General features: G+C 32.9%; 1 protein-coding gene across 4 annotated transcripts in view; it reads left to right on the top strand.

Annotated features, from left to right (window-relative positions):
* Positions 1 to 22,714, top strand: part of LOC123546995 (dopamine receptor 1-like) — a 527,538-nt gene that overhangs the window by 104,768 nt on the left and 400,056 nt on the right. For 2 of the 4 annotated variants that reach the window (XM_045333717.2, XM_045333715.2), the window contains exon 1: positions 4,273 to 4,970. The exons of the other annotated variants lie outside the window; for them this stretch is intronic. The gene's annotated coding sequence lies outside the window, so the exon portion shown is untranslated. Of the gene's footprint in view, positions 1 to 4,272; positions 4,971 to 22,714 lie in introns of those variants that run through there. 4 annotated transcript variants of the gene reach the window in all.

Here is a 22,714-nt window from a genome sequence, read left to right as displayed (position 1 = left end):
TTCTATTATGTGTCTATGAATACAAGGATAACCTTTCTTTAAACACATCTCTGGAGAGCTAAAACCTCTTTGTAAAGGATGGTGTTTCTATCTAACGTTGTTAATAAATTAACCTTTTCAGAGCAACAGCCTCCGTACAATGAATATAAATTCTGTTTCCCCGTGGCTGCACTTTATTTGAAATCGGGGTGTCTAACTACTCTTAAAACAATCGAAATATTTTCAAAACGTAAAATATATAATAAAGTTAAATAAATTTGCGATGTTTATTCCAAAGATATTAGGGCTTTTATTTTTTTCTTATTATTTTTGTAAATGTTTGCAATGACGTGTGTATCAATTATGTATAATCATGAACTTAAGAGGAAATTCAAGAAATCCTTGCAAAGTTGTAAAGGACTCTGTTGACTAAATCCTTCTTAAAATAGGTTAAAAATTGATCACAAGACGTACGAGAACCTGTTTAATTACGTATTTGTATCTGGGGTAGAGGTAGAGTAATATAATTCAGCGCAATAATTTCGCCCACGGTACCGAGTTTTAAAGGCTATTTTGGTCTAAAAGTAGAGTTTATCTTAAAATGAAGATTTACAGAAACAAATACTCATTGCAATTAAATAAAGTGTTTATCATCATATTACTTTTTAGTCAAATTATATTGTTTGGGTTTTACATTAGACAAGATTAAAGCATATTTTCTATTCAAAACTCAACGTCATATTTGTCGCTCTGACGTAACTTTAACGTAAATATCGGGTCTAAGGTTAAGTGATCTCCACAAATTATATGCCATTTTAAATGCAGATATTTGTTGACTGAACAGAACGATTTACGAAAACAGTCCGACGGACGAGAAATCACGGTTCATCAAAAATGGACGTCTAAGTTTTGCGGAGAAAAAAGTTACAGAAATATCAAAAATGTAAAATACGCATTATATGAGAATATGCTGGATTTTAAATTAAACAAAATGTCGAAACGGAACCCACTAACTTCTGAATTTAGACGCATTCCTCCTTACTTATAGCAAATTGTGTCCTCTTAACGCATTTAAAGATACCAAAACGCTTCGGATTTTTTTTTTTTGCACCATTGACACGTTATATAATGTATTGAAATGTACTAAGATTTCACTTTTTAATACGTTTTCAGCATTGTTTATATATAAACGTTTTGCCATGGAACAAAATGTTTGTTTTTGTTTTGTATAAAGTTCTTTAAGAACCAGCAAAACACTAAATGGTGCAGCTGATAAGCTAAACACAATGGCCAAATCATGATGTCTCAAACGTAACTGCAGACGTCGAATTATGGTACAAAATTTACGCATGGGGGTGGGGGAAATAAAATCACATGCACCGAAAAAACTAAGTCGGTGACCCCCCAGTTTTATTTGTCATTTGGATTCGGTATACATTTTAAACACCGTTTATTGAAAAAAAATCAAAAATTTAATTCAGGGATTTTGTAATATGTTGGTTTAAAGTCGGAAAATGCTGCGAAACTGAACGTCAATTTTTAGTCAAAAACGGCGATTTTCTTTCCATTTTTCAAATATTTGTCGGTCAAAAACAATGATTTTACATCACAATAAAGGAAATACTAATTCTCGTCGAATAATGTATAGTTTAAGAAAATGTGTTTGCTGGAGTCGTCACAGTACCCGTAACAGTGTTGACAAGGATACGCGGCGACGTCATTTTACGCAAGGGGGTGGGGGAAATAAAATCACATGTACCAAAAAAACTAAGTCGGTGACCCCCCAGTTTTATTTGTCTGTTGGACTCGGTATACATTTTAAACACCGTTTATTGAACAAAATCAAAAATTTAATTCAGGGATTTTGTAATATGCTGGTTTAAAGTCGAAAAATGCTGCGAAACTGAACGTCAATTTTTAGTCAAAAACGGCGATTTTCTTTCCATTTTTCAAATATTTGTCGGTGTAAAACAATGATTTTTACATCACCGTAAAGGAAAAACTAATTCTCGTCGAATAATGTATAATTTGAGAAAATTTGTTGGCTGGTGCCGTTGCAGTACCCGTAACAGTTGCCAAGGATACGCGGCAACGTCAGTTTCAAAAACGGGCTTTGGTGGTCAACTTTGACGTCTTGTGTACAAAAACTGGTTGGCTCTATCGGTATAAAATCAACTGCATCTTGTTTGAAATATGGTCAACTTTACACATGCAAAATTTCAAGACGCTACTCGAAAGTTCGCAAAGTGTCGCGTTCTACCTTAATTATGTCCTGAAATCGATTTAGTGATATTACAAAATCGATTATTTTTTCTGATATCCTTAAAGAGAATTCCTACAGTTTTTTTCCTTTCATAGAATTTTTTTAAATTCACATATATGATAGGAAAATTTGTGCTGAAAACAATGAACAAATAAAAACAATAGGTCACCAGGCTTGTTTTTGTGAAAAATTGTTTTGAACACACCCACTGTTGCTGAAACTGCTAGCGATTTTTCAACATTTTCATAATTTTCTGCTTTTTTATAAATACCAACCAAAATATACATCAAGACAGCACAATAAGGTTTTTTTCTTTTTACAGATTTTATCATATACTTATTTGATATCATAGTCATATTTGTAATACTCTATCCTTACAATAATGGTACAAATGAAAAAAAAATATTGTTTCATATTTACTTTGTGAACTTTTTTCAGTGAAAAATACCCATAGTGAAGAATATTTTTTTAAATTTGAAAAAATTCTTTCATAGAATTTTTTCCTGTTTTTCTTGTGTATAGATAATTGTATTGTGAGCATAAAAATGGCTAAAAATGTATGGGTCACCAGGCTAAATTTTATGTTAAGACCGCTAGAATACAACACCTGTTCGGAAGGAAAATGGCGCGAACCTGGCCAAATTGATTACATGTATGTCTGCTAGAAGTTAAAAAAAAGTTTTTAAAATTCTTAATTCTTTCTATAATTGAATACTAAAAAATCTGAAAGGTGATATTGTCTTATCAGTACTAAGTCAATTATCTTACATTATATGAACAACACTGTCTTTGTACCAAAATGCGATTTGAAAACACAACCACAAAAATAGCAAGATACCTGTCAGGCATGATACTTGTCAATACAACATAAACCAGTATCAACATTTGATTACTGATAAAACTTATCAAAAATGTTATTTCATTCAAGATTTCTCATATTTAAGACTGTCTGTAACATGTTTCAACAAATGTTGACTTCAGTTCAGTTTTCCATAGAAAGTGTCGGCTGCGCAGAAAGATGCGCATAAAAAACTATCGGAATTCCCTTTAATTCTCTTTAAAGATATCTTAAATTCATTCTGTGATATCCAAAATCATTTATAGATATCATAGAATAGTATTAATGATATTTGTAAAAGGAATGAAGGACATCATAAAGTAAAACTGATTTTGGATGTCCAATAATCGAATTACATATATCTATAAATTATTTTGTGATATCTTTAAATGCATTTTATGATGTCCAAAATAAAAAAAATAAAAGATATCATCAAATGAATTTGTAATATCCATAAATAAATTAAGAATATTCATAAATGATTTAAGGATATTACAAAATAGTGAATAAATAGTACAACGGCATCCCATATTAATTATAGCCGTTTCTGATATTCAGGGAAAATCCTGTTATTGAAAATATGGTTTAACCTGTACTTAAAACTTGGAATCACCGTGATCTTTGAAATATAGGATTAGTGTCGAGTCTTATTGAAAAGAATTATACTTTGCGGTATAAACTTGTAAAATGTTTCCCTACGCAAATTTACTTCTGCGTTGTTTTGAGATCATTCTGTCATGAACAAGATCATAGAGCTTATCAAAGCTACCGGCGACTTTAATATCTGTCTAAATGTGAGATGCTTAAAATAGTCAGATATAGTGCCATGTTCTGGTACGATATTTGATCACATTTCCCTTTTTAACAAATATAAGTTGAAAGCTATTATTTTAACTATATCATGTGATATAGCTCTTTCTTTAGTGATGACAATTGTATTAAATCAATTATTAAACTAAATGAAGGGATAATACTATGTTGTCCGTCAATTATACGATACCTTGATAGCTTTAATAGCTAATCATCAAACAGTGGGCAGATTTACAAGGCTTTCAGGTAAATGAAACAATTACCATTCGGTTTAGAACTAGTTTTCATTATCGGACATATGCTAAAAGCTTCACTTGATCCCAAATCCGATACGACCGTGTGTGTGTACTATTGTACTATTAAAGCTATTCTAGTGTTTTAAGCAGAGATAAGACTACAAACAATATGAAATCGTTACCAGCTGCCCGGCTGCTATTGAAGTAAGTATTGAAGGAAACGTTCGCACTGGCTTTAGAACAGAGAAACTACACCTGTACAAGGCGACGATCGGCGCATAAAGTTTCGGGAATAAATCAGTAGGAGATATTTAAGAAATTATTCAGTTTTCTTGTGGAATAATATCTAAGCAAACGTGTACCTGTTTCATACATATGATTCGAATGTGTTTTGTTATTACACGATAAGAAAAGGAGAAAAAAAATGTTATTTCAAAGATGGGACTAAGTAATTATTTTAATTTCTGAATAAATTGTTTCGATGTGAGAAGCTACTTTGATGATGAAATGCATTTGAATGAGCTATATTTGAAGTAACTGCAGATTATAAAATAGATTTATTTGGAGTAAATTGAGTAAAACGTCGGTTAAAAGTGGGTGTGTGTGTTGTTGTTTTTTTCTATTTCATAACTGTATCAATTTTCATAGATGTGTATCAAGTCAGTTCACGGTGATCTTAAAACATTTTATAACAAACATCGGATGTGGTGTTTTGTAACATTGTACAAGTTTATTCAAGTGATAATTTGAAATATCAACTTAATTTATGTAAGACCACGAACAATTTGTTTTTGGTTACTGTTCAGTCATTGAATATATGCAGTTGCCACTAAGTCATGTAAAGGTAAGTTCTTTTTTGCTTATTTTTGTTTAACATTTTATATAACGATTTTGAACTATGAAAATGACAATTATAACCTTTTATATTAAATTGAATGATCTCTCGAACAAAAAAAAAATGGTGTACAAGTGTTGGTGACAACTTCTTAAAACCGTAAATAGTTAAACCAGCTTAACAGCAGTACGACAAAAATCATTTCTCTTCATAAATTAAAAAAGAATATGAAACTAATTTAATTTGATTTAATTTGTTTAGTGTATACCGAAAAAAAAACCCAGCTTAGATCTTAATGTTACGGTATTGAGAGCTTTTCTGCACGTTCTAAAGACAACGCAATTGTTCCTATTATTTAAAAAATGCAAATTGATTACTTTACCTAATTTCCACTTTTGTACAACTATTAACATACATGTACGCCAGAGCTTTCTTTATTTCAAAAGATATTACAAATCTCTTAACGCCAGCTGTTTTAAATGCGGAAGCTTTTTTTTCCACGAATAAAGTTGATTGTAAATTAAGACTGCCTAGGGAGAAACTCTTCCTGATTTTAAGGGGTTAATTTAAACTTCTAACACTTCTTAATACATGATACATGGTGCCAGTATGAAACTTCTTATGCATGCAGAAAAATAAGTTACAACTTACATTTAGAAATTTCAATAAATTCGAATAATGTTAATACATTTTTAGCTCGACTTTTCGAAGAAAAAGTAGAGCTATTGCACTCGCCCCAGCGTCGGCGTCGGCGTCGCCGTTGGTTAAAGTTTTTGATAAAGTCAAATATCTCTGTTACTATCAAAGCTATTGACTTGAAACTTAAAATAGTTATTTACTATTAAAGTCTACATCAGGAGAAACAATCCCCATAACTCTGATGTGAATTTTGACAGAATTATGCCCCTTTTTAACTTAGAATTTTTGGTTAAAGTTTTTGATAAAGTCAAATATCTCTGTTACTATCAAAGCTCTTGACTTGAAACTTAGAATACTTATTTATTCATCAAAGTCTACACCAGAAGAAACAATCCCCATAACTCTGATTTGAATTTTGACAGAATTATGCCCCTTTTTAACTTAGAATTAAAAAAAAAAAATTTGATAAAGTCAAATATGTCTGTTACTATTAAAGGTTTTGACTTGAAACTCAAAACAGTTATAAACAATCAAAGTCTGCATCAAGAGACACAATTCCCCTAACTCTGGTTTGAATTTTGACAGAGTTATGCCCATTTTTAACTTAGAATTTTTGGTTAAAGTTTTTGATAAGTCAAATATCTCTGTTACTATCAAAGCTTTTGACTTGACACTTAAAATACTTATTTACCATCAAAGTCTACACCAGGAGAAACAATATCCATAATTCTGATTTGAATTTTGACAGAATTATGCCCCTTTTTAACTTAGAATTTTTTGTTAAAAGTCAAATATCTCTGTTACTGTTAAAGCTTTTGACTTAAAACTCAAAATAGTTATTTACTATCAAAGTCTACACCAGGAGACACAATTCCCATAACTCTGGTTTGAATTTTGACAGAATTATGCCCCTTTTTAACTTAGAATTTTTGGTTAAAGTTTCTGATAAAGTCAAATATCTCTGTTACTATAAAAGCTTTTGACTTGAAACTTAAAATACTTATTAACCATCAAAGTCTACACCAGGAGAAACAATATCCATAATTCTGATTTGAATTTTGACAGAATTATGCCCCTTTTTAACTTAGAATTTTTTGTTAAAAGTCAAATATCTCTGTTACTGTTAAAGCTTTTGACTTGAAACTCAAAATATTTATTTACTATCAAAGTCTACACCAGGAGACACAATTCCCATAACTCTGATTTGAATTTTGACAGAGTTATGCCCCTTTTTAACTTAGATTTTTTTTACTGGCAAAGCTCTAATTCAGAGTCAAGCACTGAGAAAAGTCGAGTGCGCTGTCTTACGGACAGCTCTTGTTTAAATACTTTTTATGACCGTTAAGCCACAGAAACACACATAAATGCCTAGCTGAAGCATATCAGGCCAGGAAAACATGACAAAGGTAAACTTGCTTCTTTGTTCTGCATTATTTTAGAAATTAATTTAAATGTGGCCTTATAGTTGACCAATCGTCAAATTCAATATCTACACATCAGTTTTCTTTAACATCGCACGTTTAGTACAAACAAAACATTCTGACATATTTTGTATTCTTTTAGACATGGGTATTGTCCTATTTTATTGAACTGTCAAATGCATATTGATTAAATGGGCGGTGCATAGAATATTTTAATCTTCGGTTGATTTTCGGTACATTCCGTTTTGTATACGAAAATAACCAGCAATTAAAATAGTTTATTTTTAAAGCGTGTATACGTATATACGCAAGACACGATAGCTCAGTGGTAATCGTCAATAGCTTGAAACCAGGAGTTCGTAAGATCGATACCGTTCAGTATCTGAGTCCCCCCCCCCCCCCCCCCCCACAAATTTCAACAAACACTCTGTACATGTACATTTTTATCCAGTATTTCCTTCATTTTATTTTCACAAGTATTTTTTTTCATTTTTATCTCTTTTATTAATTTCTCATTTATCTGTATATATTTTGTCTATGTATTTTTTTTCACAGTTCATTTCACGACTATACAAATTTCATATAAGAATTACAACTAGCTAAATTCATCATTCAGTTTCATTCGCGGTGTCGGTACTGCTGTCAGCGAAGTCATATAAATCGTATAAATAATTGAAAATGAAAAATAAAAAATGTGCTCGCTAATGGACTCGAACCAGCGATTGCCCGCATTCGAACCAAATGCTGTAACCACTGAGCCACAGATACGATCGATGAGAGTGTGTTTCACTTACAATACTAATAATAGTATTTAGACACTTTACCAAAATTCCTTTCCGTAAAACATAAGGATAGCACCGACGTTGGGCCGAATATTAAAATATCGAATGCACAGAGCGTGTAATGTATGCATATTTGACAGGTTAAAAAAATAGCACAATAGAGGTGATAAAATGAATAAAACGATATTATAACATTTTTCGGGTTTGTTCAATTTAGGTATATATCTTTTAAAGTGAGAATTTTCATTAACTGTTTGTAGCAGGAAATAGTTTTCCAAACTGTCTAGTTTAGAGGAACATATAACGATAGTCAATTATAATTCACTCGTAGAAAAATTTGAATTTAGGATTTTTAACAGTAACACATTGAGTACTTCTACAACGCTAACTGCATTTTGTTTCTTATAGAAAAAGAAATGTCTATTTTGTTTTTTATGCAGTAATATATTATACTTATTTTCGAGGAACTTTATTTGTTCACATATGGTGGCTTATTCCACAATGCTGTCGCCCCTCAGCAACAACAAAAGAGCGATATTTTCAATATCATTTTGCTTTTTTCGTTGTTTCGATGTTTCACTTGGTAAATCATAATGCTGTCTTTCTGTCTTTGTGGCGCATGCGACAGAATGAAGCAATTACTCAACGATGTATTACAAGATGCCGTATTGTTGGGGGCGGAAGAACAGTGTTCTACTGTTTACTCTTTGTCATGCTGTGCCGCCCCCTTCATAACGACAGTTAAAAGATTACGTGTCACGCTGTCGTTAGAGGAAAATAGTAAATATCTTTCTTTTGTTATTGCGGGGCGAAAAGCTTAGACGGCGTAAAACAGCAAACTATCGTTCTGTCGTGGCGGCAGTGGCAGAACGACAGGACGAGATTTGCAGAAATCAGCCATCATTCATATGAGAGTACGGTAGATAATAATGCAATCTCACAATCAATCGCATACCGTTGTAGAAGATACAAATTATAGCATTTGCTCACCTCTATTTCTAGTCAATAGGATTTCTTTTTTTTTTTTACAAGACATTACTTTTTGTTGAATATTCGTTGTAAATGTAGCGGCTCTCATCTCTGTATATATCTATATAGGTGCTGGGCCGGGTGCTTTCATTTATTTGTTCTTGTGTATATGCATACATATTTTGTTATTGCACATGTCACTATAATAAAATATTTACTTACTTACTTACTTATTCATTTAATTCGAAATAATTTTTAATGTTTTTTATTAGTTTTGCCTTGGTGGCTGACAGTGTAAATCCGTGTTCTGTTATAACTTAAATTGATATCAGTACAGGCCTAAAACAACCAAGTAATCAGCAAATATACTAGAGTCTTTTTTTTTTCAAAATATATTCCTGTTTACAGAAAATTGATCCGGAGGCACATGAAGCAGTCATTGGAAAATTGGCAACGAAATTAATTAAAGCCGTGCAATTTGTATTCAAAGACAGTCATTGACCAACGTGCTTATAAATATGTAGTTCATTTATCTCATAAAAATTATGTAGTTCATTTATGCAGTAAGGATAAAACTATCAAACGTTCCAACTCTTTTTATTTACTCTTGTAAATATTTTAAATGAACACGATTTAAGCAGATTGTGTTGACACTAATAAGGTTGTTTTGAAACAGATGATATTAAATTAGTTTACTTTTATGTAAGATTAATAAATTACTACAATGTCAGATTCTGCCGAGCATTTTGTCATTTTCATTCAACGTGTAATAAATTCAATGTAGCATTTTTTATCACATATTAGTTTTTTTCTGCTGAAACATCGAAAGTGTACTACTTTCTTTGCCGATAATAACCACAGTAAATTCGACCAACTCATTAATATTTATATTCTCCTTAATCCATTCCATTAATATTTTTACGTTCATTTTGTTTACATCACTGTTTTGACGACACCCGCATGTAGTCAGGAAGAACGTTCACTGGATGACGACGTAATTGTTCTGTCTGGTTAACAAAATGCTAATGTTAATTCTAACGTGATCCGATTCATTTTCCTATTAAACAAAGAAGGCTGAAAATGTTATGTTACTAGTATTTTAGAACAATACATTTTTTCTGACGTCACAATTACCACGTCATAACGTCAAACGGCATAGAGGTTCGCTGGAAAAGAAACAAACAGAAAACAGGCAAATATTTGATGGATGTCGTCAAAGATGTACTTAAAACTCCTTGGCAACGTGTACTGGTCCAGTGCCTAAATCCGGACACTTTTGGTGTTTTTTTTACAGTAACTTTGCATTATGAAACCACACGTGCATAAAATTTTAACTGTATAATTTTAGGTTCTTTGTAAATCTCTTTGCAAAACAACAAAACCGTATATTGCTGATTTCATCATAAAAATGTCATCCGAATTGGGCCAGTAAAAGCTGTAAAAATTGACTTTCAGAGTGCTTAAATATTTGGACACTATTTGTGTATAAAATGCAACGAATATGTGCACCCAAAAATAACAATAAACACGACTTCGTTTAAAATAAAGCAGTCAAATACAGTCCTGTAAATATATACAAACATCTCCGTCCGAATAAAATTTTATTACCTGTTCATCACGTGATCATATGGACTGGTTTCTAACTTTATATAACAATAATATAATAAAATGTATCTGAGTAAAAATTAATGTTTAAAAATATTCTTTCTTACATGCAGATTCTGTCGCTGTCGTTATACATTTTGACACAACTATGGGGATCATTATGACACTGCGCAAATTTTATTTAATGAACTGCTTCCCTTGTCTGCAAGATTTTTTCAATTAATTGATATATAACAGAAATTGGTTAAATCTTTTAAATAGATACTGAGGGTAGTACAGAATTCTAAAACATGTTTTACACCAGTTTCGATCAGCAAACAAAAAGAGTCGTCTGCAATAGGCAGAATATTTTCTTATTTAATCAGTACCTCATCGCACTTCAAATAACTGGCGCGCGCTGTATGACGTCATCCCCCAACACACACAATGTTTACTTTATGCGGTGCGGATATTTGAAGGTAGTTTCTCTGGAAAAGCTTACATTTGTACACTGTTGTTGACAGCTGGTTATCAAAGCTTTCGTTTGCGTCGATCCTGTTCATTTCAGTAAAAAAATCATGATCGTAAAGCATTTTTAAACGGTGTCCGAATTATTAAGCACTGTCCGGATTTAGGCACTGAACCAGTAAACTCATTTAGTAATTTGCTCTTGAATAAAATCATTGTTTGTCGTTCCGATGCGCCCTCGTTATATAATTCCTTAGCATTTTAAGTCCAAACATTGAATTTATTCAAGAATAAATCGACATAAATTAATATAATCTAAATAAGAAATGAAATTATTTTACCGCTCATATTTTGTCGTTCATTTCAAATGAACTCCGAAAAATTATTATTTCTTAATACAGCAGTGTAATTCCTAATTTATGAAATGGATTTATTTTATTCCAACCACGTCAAACTTGTTTGTCCGTCCCCTAAACTCAGTAGGGAGAGCTCAGGTCTACGGATGCGGGGTCTTGAGTTCGATCCCTAGGCGAGACGTATGTTCTTCATGACGACTAATAAAAGACATCTGGTCCGAAATCATAGATTCATGTGTGATACCAGGTTAGTACTGGTACAAAATCCCAGAAAACGGATTAGGTTAACTGCCTGCCGTTACAACTGATATACTAATGGCTTGAAAGCCAAAGAAAACAAGCAATCAAATCAAACATGTGTTAAATAGTATTCTAACACGGCCCGATTTCGTTATTATGCAACACACGCACCCCCACACACGCACATACACACACGCTCATATGCACGCACGCACGCACGCAAACACACACACACACACACACACACACTAGTGCACACACAAACGCAACGAGAGAGTGAGAGAGAGAAAGAATGAAACTGTGTGTTATCATGCAACGAACGCATGCACGCACAGGGTTTGTACGTCACAATTATGACATCATAGCATCAAACGTCATAGCGGCGCTCCGAATAAGAAAACCACACAAGTCAAATAGTTGGTGAATATTGTTAAAGATGTAGATAAATTAAATGTACCTTGATAACGTGTTAGAAATAATATATCTAAACTGTGAATTGCTCTTGAATAAAATTATTGTTTATCGTTCAGATGCGTGTTGTTATATCACTTCGGCAGCGCCCTCGTGATATAATTCCTTCGCATCTGAACTGCAAACAATGATTTTATTCAACGAAAAATAACAAAATGAGATATATAATTTCTTAATTACTGCAGTAAAGTCTATGACGTTACCTTTAAACATTTCAAAAATGACGTTAATTTCAAAATTACTGAATTAAAGTTCCTCGGCGATTATACATTCTGATAATTCAGGTTATTCAGGCCAATCAAAATGTGGTTTAAGATTTGACTTTAAATGATCCATATCTTACTAAGTTTATAAATTTTAAGTAAAACACGTCAAACATGAAAATATAAATTATTTCCGAGTCCAAAGTAATTTCTTATTTAAAGTTACACTTTAATCTGACATTGTACATGTACTGATTATGATCTTTATCACAACCTTTGTGTAAGTTTACATTTTAAAAGCATTTTAAATAATTTATAAATTTTATTTCGGAGTTCATGGGAAATGAATGATCCCCAAAGCAATTCATGTTTAATTTGCCGATCCTATCCTCGCATGAACTCCGAAAAAAATATTCATTCTTATATTGTAAATATAAGGTTGATAAACAAATTTCTGTCATTTATTCGACTGTACCACGTTTACACATCTGTAATACAACATTGAGGTATATAAATATATATATCTAGATAATATTCAGGCCTTTTTATGAATGTTTCTCTGAAAACTGGCACAGTAGTTATCCACCAGATATGCCTCCTTGGTGAGCCTATAAGTTATATACATATATAATGTCATTGTAACTGTAACAAAAATAACGACTGGTGATTTTAAACCACTCCATGTTGTACCAAGTTTTTTGTAAGACTGGTGGGTAAAATGAAAGTGAATGTATATACTTCCAGATGTCTGCATATTATCATCACGAAACCCACCTCCAGTACAAATTACAATAATTATGATACACATGAAAGACTGGAATGCCGATATATAGACAGATTTACAACGCTGTTGGTTGCCCTGACGTTTTACCGGATGTTTTGATTTTAATGAGCATGCGCTCTTTACGTGTGACAAAAAGACCGCTCAACAATAAGTAACCCACATAAAATCATCATTACATCATTATATTACGAATTGTTTTGCCACAATAAAGAAAATTTTGATCACTCAACTTATTGTACAGAATGGTTTACTTAAAGATAGATATGTTATTAATCATATCATACCTGAGAAGCCGGCTTTATTCTTACTTTCGTCAGAAAAAAACAACACAAGCATTCCCAAATCTAGATCCACTCACAGAACAGATATAAAACTTGTTCCTTACCTTTGAAAATGTCATATTTTCTATAATTTTATCTGTCAAAGGAGTTTTTATCCCTTCAAATAGCTGCTATATATTTTTTTCTTGGACTTGAATGACATTTGTTATAACTTCTTAGGGGACACGGCTCTTTGTCAATGAAGTTGCTGTTTTAAGTAATGTACGGGAATTATTACGCAACTTTATAGTGCTGCCTCACTAGAATATCACGCCGTAGACAGTAACATGATACCCCATCCAGTCACATTATACTGATACCGGGCTGACCAGTCCTAGCACTACCCTCTTAATGCTGAGCGCCAAGCGAGGAAGCTACTAGTACCATTTTTTACGTCTTTGGTATGACGCGGCCAGGGATCAAACCCACGACTTCCTGCACTCGAAGCGGACGCTCTACCACTAGGGGACTTGTTTGTAATTTCGAGGATGTCACCTAATTAGACCGGATCATAAAAGTTACTGAAGCATATAAATGTCTCTGATGTGACTAATGCCCTTCGGTCATCAATGCACTCAGATTGATATGTTAGTAAATCAAAAATAAATATATGACACGATATTTAAATTTTTTAATTAAATTGATAGGAATATCGTTTGGAACTTTGATGGACATTTCCTTTTAAAAACATGTTCATACAGAAATAAAAATCTAAATTCGTAAGCTCTGGATCAAATTAAGGACTCAAATTACAATTTAAATTTATTTACTTAAGAAAAACACCTAATATATCTCTAATGTTTATATTTTGGATCATTTTCATATTCTTAATATAATAGAACATATACCGCGCGCAGAAATCATTAACCTTCATTTAATAGAATAATTATAATAAACTTGAATTCCGCAAAAATAGATCATTATCTAAGAACAGATAAAGAATGTGAGTGTAGAACACCCCTCCCCGCTTCACACCACCTCTGTTAAATTTGACCGCTGCGGTCACCATCCCCACCACTTTGATATTGTTAAATAAAAACTTTAAAATTTAGAGAATTAATAGAAATAAGAAATGACAATTTTATGATGATAATTATCTATTTGAATATTGAATGAATTGATCCCCATTTGGGTACGATTGGATACAAAATCAAAGGAGGGATAATTGTGTCCGTCTTTGTTAAATTTTGCATGGGGGACAGTGGGGGACTTTATAGATATTCGCGTGGGGTGGCGGTAGAGAGGGGTACATCAGTTGGAATAAATCTGTAACCCCGTCGAAAATCTTTAGTTTTTAAATTTTTAAAATCCGTACTTAAACTTCTCTTAATTAAACTTTTAATGATATTATCTTGTAAGCTAACTACGGCAGGTTGTAAGTTCTGTCAGATCATGTTAAAAAATGTCCATACAAATATAAGCTTTTTAAATTGATGGAAAATATCAATTTTTCATTTTTCTTTAACCTAAATTTGTCGAGATGAAAGATCAATATTGCTGAAAAATAGTTTATTGCCTGTTCACTATGAATCCCTATTTATTAGTTATAATGCGCATTAGTCGAAGTATCTCATTTTGAGCAAGGCAGTTGCGGATGTGCAAAGATTTACATATATTTCCTTTGTCCTGCAGTGGTAATTTATTATAATACAGACTCGTATTTAGCGAATAGATTGAAATATGCTATAACTTTAACGTAGTTTATATTGTGCGGTCAGGTCTTTCTGCCCTAGGTAGAGCCCGCCCGCTTAGCTCAGTTGGTAAGAGCGTTGGTCTACGGATCTCGGGGTCGTGAGTTCGATCCTCGGGCGGGGCGTATGTTCTCCGTGACTATTTGATAAACGACAATGTGTCTGAAATCATTAGTCCTCCACCTCTGATTCATGTGGGGAAGTTGGCAGTTACTTGCGGAGAACAGGTTTGTACTGGTACAGAATCCAGGAATACTGGTTAGGTTAACTGCCCGCCGTTACATGACTGAAATACTGTTGAAACACGGCGTTAAACCCAAAACAAACAAACAAACATACAAACTGCCCTAGGTAGAGTGCGCATGCGCTAAACTTTACTTCCGTTGCTAAGGATCGCGCCAAGTGTAAATCCATCTATACGAGTATATGGTATTTTTATAGAAAACAGTATGGTAAACAGTATGTACTGCCGTTTGGAGAAATATGGCTAGTTTTCTTCACAGCTCTTTCCAATGAAATAAGATGTACATGTATTAATTGTCCAGACACTATTTCCTTATACAAGTTGTATAAGAATCTTAAAAAGTATAGCGTTACTGTAATACTCTTCGAAGTAACCTATTGTTTTACAGGATTTAGATATGTTGTTTTAACAAATGTAATGCGACTTAAATAATTTCTACTGATTCCGTGGCGGGTTAGGGCCAAAATAGAAACATGTACAATACAACTTTAAGATAGCTAAATAAATTGATTAATGCAAAGTCGAGAGGAGGAATTAGGTTTTATGTATATCGTATCATCTCTCATCTATTCATACAGTTCATTAAATTGATGAATTTCATTTGTGGAAATTAATTTGAACGGGAACTTGTCAGATGTTGTCTCTAGATAATTTAGATTTCGTCTTACAATAACTCATTCTTGGAGTGAACGAAAGCCTACTCTGTCAGAATAAATCACGCGACAAAATCGTTTCAGGACGAAACAAAAAGGGCGATAAGGAGAAATGTAATTTTGGCAATGGTTTAGCTTCGTAATATCTTGGATATCTTACAACTGAGGTTCTTAGAGCTGACAATGATAATGCTTTAACCTCATGCAATAGAAAGTCTTAAGAGAATGAAGTTATGGTGGCTGTATAATCACATTTTAAAATACTGAGGTTGCGGTAATTAAAATTAATGCGATATCAAAGGCTGACAACGATAACATTTTCAAAAATATATATAAAAAGATCTTATGACAGCTGACAAAAATGTGGTTTTTACAGCTTACAATAAAGTTATGAGATTTCCTTACAGCGATCACCATTCTCACGTGCGGACCACTCACATTATATTGTGAATGTAATTTTTCAAACGTTTAGACACTAAAGGGAGAACGTTCTGATGGAATAAAGAGGTCGTGAAAGATGAGGTTATGATAGCTGACAATACTGAAGATATTATAACTAAAAATAAATTTGTAACATAATGCTATAGGTCGTTATAATGTACGATAAAGACAGTATGATGGATTTGTAAGTGTAAAATGCTTATGCGATTTATCAATCCCCTGACTTATTGATATGTCATTTACAAATTTAGACATATCCTGCGTCATTGCAGTTTTCCATTTGTATTTGTAGAATTATAAAACGTTGTACTAGAGATTTTAATCACTCCAAAAGTTTGGTGTTAAAAACTTTTACGTTTTTATGTCCCCACATCCATAGGGGGTGGAGGCATATAGGGTTGCTGCTGTCCGTACGTCCGTCTGTCCGTACGTCCCTAAATCTTCTGTGTCCAACTCCTCCTACACTATAGGCCTGATTTGCTTCAAACATTCACACATGAACATGCTTGATGTGCAGATGAGCTTAAAGGAAGGATTTTTTTTCTGTGACTATTTTTACCGCAGTCATGGCCCTTTGATAATTTTTCTATATAGAATATAGAGAAAAATCGTGTGTGTCCAACTCTTCCCACACTATTAGCCTGATTTGCTTTAAACCTTCAAAGATGAAAAAGCAGATGACCATATTGGAAGGATTTTTTTCTGTGACCGTTTTTAGTGCACTTATGGCCCTTTGATAGTTTTGCTATATAGAATATGGAGAAAAATCATCTTTTATGTCCAACTCCTGAAAGGAATATGCTTGGAAGTTTTACAGATGAAGGACCTTCGTGTGAAGATGAACAAAAATAATGGACTTTTTTCTGTGGCTATTTCTTTCTAGATTTATGACCCTTTTAGTTTAACAAAAGCCATAGTGAAGAAATTTGGTGTTCCACTCCTCATACATTTTAAAGGAATGGATTCAAAGTTGCTAAGATGCACAACCTTATCTGAATACCATTTGCTTCAAACTTTTAGTCGAACATGCTTCATGTGAATATGGTCTGTACTAGAAACTTTGTTATTTATAGGATGGCACAGTATGTGGGCGCATCTGTGATTCTAGTCTGTTTTCATTTTGCCTGACGGATTAAGTGGAAGACCCATGATAGGTAGATCTTAAAGCCTACTGGACTCAGGGATTGACTGGCGTGGATGAACTTACATTGTCCCGTAACCTTGCCACAAGCTTGGAGTTAAGGTAGTAGATACCTAATAGTGTACTTCCTTATGAAGAGTATTCAATTCCTACCATAAACTTACTTTTGACTTAAATTTTTCAAGGGGGCATACGTTCAAATCCCACTGGGGCCAAATTTTTATTTCTTATATTCCATTTTTTTTCTGGTAAGTTTTTACTTCTTTTCAAGACTTATTATTGATTTATTGTACAAAATTGGAAACTTTTGATTTGATAAGCGATTTCTTGTTATTCAAAGTGAATTTACCTCTGAAACAGAAGGGGACAGAGTTAGACATCTTTGAAAATACTGAGTTACATGCGGTAAGTTCTCTATTTTGCCTTTACTCTTTAGATTACATATTGTGGAAGAAATGTAGGTAGGTTTTACTTCTGCCACAAGCTTATTTTTGAATGAAGTGACAAAATTTTACACAGTCCTACAGGACTCGACCTTAATTATTCAAAGTTGGAGTTGATACTTGAGGCACCCTAGAAAAAAAGATACTGACGGTTTTATTTTGAGTTTTATAATTGTTTACCAATAGATTGACTTTTTTTTCCCCATCAAAATAAATGGTATAATGAATTCTCTGCAAACATTTTGGACAAAGGCCATCACTTTGAAATTTGTCTCTACTTGAGCTTGAGAAAATATCATAAAATGTACAAAATTTATAAAAAACGGCACGGTAAATGTTGTTTAAGAATTGCTACACAGTGCAAAACAAGGTCAACTGTAAGAATATACCAAGAGAATGTCATTTTTAAAAATTTCTATTAGGTATCTATATACATCCATATATATATACACACTACTGTATGGTTTTTGAGTGTATACATCCATATAGATATACTACTGTAGGGTTTTTGTGTGTATACATCCATATATATACTACTGTAGGGTTTTTGAGTGTATACATCCATATATATACTACTGTAGGGTTTTTGTGTGTATACATCCATATATATACTACTGTAGGGTTTTTGAGTGTATACATCCATATATATACTACTGTAGGGTTTTTGTGTGTATACATCCATATATATACTACTGTAGGGTATTTGAGTGTATATATCCATATATATATATATACTACTACTGTAGGGCTTTGTGTGTATACATCCATATATATACTACTGTAGGGTGTTTGTGTATAGATATACTGCTGTAGGGTTTTTCGTGTGTATACTTCCACATATATACTACTGTATTGGTTTTGTGTGTATACATCCGTATAGATATACTGCTGTAGGGTTTTTCGTGTGTATACATCCACATATATACTACTGTATTGGTTTTGTGTGTATACATCCGTATAGATATACTGCTGTAGGTTTTTGTGTGTGTGAACATCCTTAGAGATATACTTCTGTAGGGTATTTGAGTGTATACATCCATATATATACTACTGCAGGGTTTTTGTGCGTATACATCCATATATATACTACTGTAGGGTTTTTGAGTGTATATATCCATATATATATATATATACTACTGTAGGGCTTTGTGTGTATACATCCATATATATACTACTGTAGGGTGTTTGTGTATAGATATACTGCTGTAGGGGTTTTCGTTTGTATACTTCCACATATATACTACTGTATTGGTTTTGTGTGTATACATCCATATAGATATACTGCTGTAGGGTTTTTCGTGTGTATACATCCACATATATACTACTGTATTGGTTTTGTGTGTATTCATCCGTATAGATATACTGCTGTAGGTTTTTGTGTGTGTGAACATCCTTAGAGATATACTTCTGTAGGGTTTTTAACTTTAAATATATGAACTGGCTTTGGATTGTATTTTTGGTCACTGTCACTGAAAATAGAAAAATGGTTTATGCTCAATATCTTTAGTTTGGGTGCACCTATTGTCAGCAAACTTTGTGTTTAGGTAGCTTTTATCAAACAATCATTCATTACATAGGGAAATGACACACATACTTTTTATACCTGTACTTTTGAATGGCATGATTGGATGCAGTCAGATATGTATAATAGAATATGACGCAATGAAAACCTGGTTTTCGTGGAATTTCCACGTTTCTTGTTGAGTGTATACATCCATATAGATATAGTGCTGTAAGGTATTTGTGTGTATATATACATATATATACTACTGTAAGGTTTTTGATTGTATACATCCATATATATACTACTGTATTGGTTTTGTGTGCATACATCCATATATATACTACTGTAAGGTTTGTGTGTGTACAATACATTCATACATATACTATTGTAAAGTTTTGGATTTAGAGGGTTGCGCCCTAAGAACGTGGCCTTTCATCCTGGGTCTTAGTCCTTCTTTATCAATAATGTTGTTTCGAATTCCATTCGGTATAGAATGCGCAAATGTTTGAAATAAACGACGGTATGTACAGTGTAGAGCAATGAATAAGAAACAGTGGTACATGGTTATGAAAGGTTATCCATGTTTTAGACGATCTGTTAAATAGTACGTTCAGTGATCAAATTCTATGCTTTGTGTATATTTTCTTTTTTTCTTTTTTGTGAGATGTTGCATGTAAGACTTTATTTTCGGTCAGACATATATGGTTATAACCTTAGTTTCTGGCGTTTGCATAGTAAGGTTACACTAATAATTTGAAGTGAGATACGCAATCTGTTAATTGAAAAAGAGATTTCGCCACTAAATATCTGCATCAGCAAGTTCTTCAATAATCATTTTTATTGTACATTGGACTTTTTTTATTTAAACTTGGGCACTGTCATACGACAGAGCATTAGTACCAGGTGTATGTTGTTTATTAACACGAAGTTTTGAGATTCTTACACAAAATGTCGAATTACTGAGTCGGAATTTCGAAATACTAACTTGAAATTTCGAGTATCCCCAATTCCTGTATCTTCGTGCCTTCCTATATCTTCGTGCCTCTGTCATTTACACGCGCTGCTAGTTCATGCAAAAGCTCTGCCGTCACTAAATTGTGTTAACATAATAAGCACATGGTATTTCGTAAACAAAGAAGGCAAAATGCATAAAAAAACATGTAGTTTGCCTTTAATCCACATTAATTAAATATCTATCATTAAAAATGTGTAGCTGCTTACAAAGAAACCAAGTACAATGCAATTATTTTTAAAATATCCAAATTTTCATTTCCAAAACTTATGACAGTTTCATTCCAAGGTCATTGCCAATTCTCCCAACTTAATTTAATCGAAGGGGAAAATTTCCATGCTTGAATGACATAAGCGACCCAAATAACACAAGTGGCACGATGACATAGGAAAATGGCAGCCATGACTTAGGTTACACACATGGTGGAAACATCTTGAGATTTCACAATGACTGTTTAGGATATCCAAACAAAACAGTTTGCATGATAAAGATAAAAGGTTTATCTTCAATATCATATTTATATTTTTGAATGTATTTTGCCTAATTTTGGGATTTAAATGGGGGAATACATAGGGGGCACGAAGATACAGGAAAAGGGCATATTAGTAGAATATTTTGTTTTTTTTCATATTTCGACTTTTTATCAAATTTCGAGTTATTATCTCAAAAGTTGGAATTACGCAAATTGAAATTTCAAATTTCCAGTTAGTACTTTGAAATTTCGAGTTATAAGATAATAATTACCTGGCACTAATGCTTTTTCGGTATAATCACCAATCTTCCAATGACTTGCTTGTAATAAGCACATCTGATCATAGTATCTAAACACAGCCGTTATCTGTTGAGTTATGAACATGATACGTAATCCTTTGAACTGAAATTCATAATATTTTTTTGTTTAAGTTGATTACTTTTCAGAACATTAAGGTCGAATACAAAAGTTTGTATACAGTCCCCTTGGAAATCCTCCATTATAACACAAGTTCTTCTAAATGTTTTTTGTTTTAAATGGGATATATCACCCGCCCACATAAAGGCCGAATACAAAAGTGTGTATACAGTCCCCTTGGAAATCCTCCATTATAACACAAGTTCTTCTAAATGTTTTTTGTTTTAAATGGGATATATCACCCGCCCACATAAAGGCCGAATACAAAAGTGTGTATACAGTCCCCTTGGAAATCCTCCATTATAACACAAGTTCTTCTAAATGTTTTTTGTTTTAAATGGGATATATCACCCGCCCACATAAAGGCCGAATACAAAAGTGTGTATACAGTCCCCTTGGAAATCCTCCATTATAACACAAGTTCTTCTAAATGCTTTCTGTTTTAATTGGAATATATCACCCGCCAACATTAAGGCCGAATACAAAAGTTTGTATACAGTCCCCTTGGAAATCCTCCATTATAACACAAGTTCTTCTAAATGCTTTTTGTTTTAATTGGAATATATCAACCGCCAACATTAAGGCCGAATACAAAAGTTTGTATACAGTCCCCCTGGAAATCCTCCATTATAACACAAGTTCTTTTAAATGCTTTTTGTTTTAATTGGAATATATCACCCGCCAACATTAAGGCCGAATACAAAAGTTTGTATACAGTCCCCTTGGAAATCCTCCATTATAACACAAGTTCTTCTAAATGTTTTTTGTTTTAATTGGAATATATCACCCGCCAACATTAAGGCCGTATACAAAAGTTTGTATACAGTCCCATTGGAAATCCTCCATTATAACACAAGTTCTTCTAAATGTTTTTTGTTTTAAATGGAATATATCAACCGCCCACATAAAGGCCGAATACAAAAGTTTGTATACAGTCCCCTTGGAAATCCTCCATTATAACACAAGTTCTTCTAAATGTTTTTTGTTTTAATTGAAATATATCACCCGCCAACATTAAGGCCGAATACAAAAGTTTGTATACAGTCCTCTTGGAAATCCTCCATTATAACACAAGTTCTTCTAAATGTTTTTTGTTTTAATTGGAATATATCACTCGCCAACATTAAGGCCGAATACAAAAGTTTGTATACAGTCCCCTTGGAAATCCTCCATTATAACACAAGTTCTTCTAAATGTTTTTTGTTTTAATTGGAATATATCACCCGCCAACATTAAGGCCGTATACAAAAGTTTGTATACAGTCCCCTTGGAAATCCTCCATTATAACACAAGTTCTTCTAAATGTTTTTTGTTTTAATTGGAATATATCACTCGCCAACATTAAGGCCGAATACAAAAGTGTGTATACAGTCCCCTTGGAAATCCTCCATTATAACACAAGTTCTTCTAAATGTTTTTTGTTTTAATTGGAATATATCACTCGCCAACATTAAGGCCGAATACAAAAGTTTGTATACAGTCCCCTTGGAAATCCTCC

Source organism: Mercenaria mercenaria, chromosome 9 (assembly GCF_021730395.1).
Source record: "Mercenaria mercenaria strain notata chromosome 9, MADL_Memer_1, whole genome shotgun sequence".
In the NCBI taxonomy this organism is placed as follows: domain Eukaryota; kingdom Metazoa; phylum Mollusca; class Bivalvia; order Venerida; family Veneridae; genus Mercenaria; species Mercenaria mercenaria.
Note: the sequence above shows the minus strand (reverse complement) of the source record. Positions and strands in the feature narration are given on the sequence as shown.